This window comes from Salvelinus fontinalis, unplaced genomic scaffold, assembly GCF_029448725.1.
Source record: "Salvelinus fontinalis isolate EN_2023a unplaced genomic scaffold, ASM2944872v1 scaffold_0436, whole genome shotgun sequence".
In the NCBI taxonomy this organism is placed as follows: Eukaryota; Metazoa; Chordata; class Actinopteri; order Salmoniformes; family Salmonidae; genus Salvelinus; species Salvelinus fontinalis.
In genome coordinates, this window is record NW_026600645.1 from 65203 (window position 1) to 66948 (window position 1746).

At 31.0% G+C, this 1746-nt stretch overlaps 1 non-coding gene across 1 annotated transcript; it reads left to right on the forward strand.

Annotated features, from left to right (window-relative positions):
• Window positions 1-556: 556 nt before the first annotated feature.
• trnaa-ugc (transfer RNA alanine (anticodon UGC)) lies at window positions 557-632 on the forward strand. Its single transcript has one exon. It is a non-coding gene; the product is annotated as a tRNA-Ala (tRNA).
• Window positions 633-1746: the final 1114 nt, after the last annotated feature.

Consider the following 1746-nt stretch of genomic DNA (forward strand, 5'->3'; position numbering starts at 1 on the left):
ATACATGACAGGTTTAGATACATGACAGGTTTAGATACTACATGATAGATTTATATACTACATGATAGAATTAGATACTACATGATATAATTAGATACTACATGATAGGTTTAGATACTACATGATATGTTTAGATACTACATGACAGGTTTAGATACTACATGACAGGTTTAGATACTACATGATAGGTTTAGATACTACATGACAGGTTTAGATACTACATGATAGGTTTAGAAACTACACGATAGGTTTAGATACTACATGATAGGTTTAGATTCTACATGATAGGTTTAGATACTACATGATAGGTATAGATACTACATGATATGTTTAGATACTACATGACAGGTTTAGATACTACATGATAGGTTTAGATACTACATGATAGGTTTAGATACTACATGACAGGTTTAGATACTACATGATAGGTTTAGATACATGACAGGTTTAGATACATGACAGGTTTAGATACTACATGATAGATTTATATACTACATGCCAGTTTTAGATACTACATGATAGGTTTAGATACTACATGATAGGTTTAGATACTACAGGTCCCGTGTGGCTCAGTTGGTAGAGCATGGCGCTTGCAACGCCAGGGTTGTGGGTTCGATTCCCACGGGGGACCAGTAGAAAAAAAGTATGAATGTATGTACTTGTAAGTCGCTCTGGATAAGAGCGTCTGCTAAATGACTTAAATGTAAATGTAAATGTAAACATCATATGTTTAGATACTACATGATAGGTTTAGATACTACATGATAGGTTTAGATACTACATGATAGGTTTAGATACTACATGATAGGTTTAGATTCTACATGATATGTTTAGAAACTACATGACAGGTTTAGATACTACATTATAGGTTTAGATACTACATGATAGGTTTAGATACTACATAATATGTTTAGATACTACATGATAGGTTTAGATACTACATTATAGGTTTAGATACTACATGATAGGTTTAGATACTACATGATAGGTTTAGATTCTACATGATAGGTTTAGATACTACATGATAGGTTTAGATACTACATGATAGGTTTAGATACTACATGATAGGTTTAGATACATGACAGGTTTAGATACATGATAGGTTTAGATACTACATAATATGTTTAGATACTACATGATAGGTTTAGATACTACATTATAGGTTTAGATACTACATGATAGGTTTAGATACTACATGATAGGTTTAGATTCTACATGATAGGTTTAGATACTACATGATAGGTGTAGATACTACATGATAGGTTTAGATACTACATGATATGTTTAGATACTACATGATAGAATTAGATACTACATGATAGAATTAGATACTACATGATATAATTAGATACTACATGATAGGTTTAGATACTACATGATAGGTTTAGATTCTACATGATAGGTTTAGATACTACATGATATGTTTAGATACTACATGATAGGTTTAGATACTACATGACAGGTTTAGATACTACATGATAGGTTTAGATACTACATGATAGGTTTAGATACTACATGACATGTTTAGATACTACATGATAGGTGTAGATACTACATGATAGGTTTAGATACTACACGATAGAATTATATACTACATGATAGGTTTAGATACTACATGATAGGTTTAGATACTACATGACAGGTTTAGATACTACATGATAGGTTTAGATACATGACAGGTTTAGAAACATGACAGGTTTAGATACTATATGATAGATTTATATACTACATGCCAGTTTTAGATAC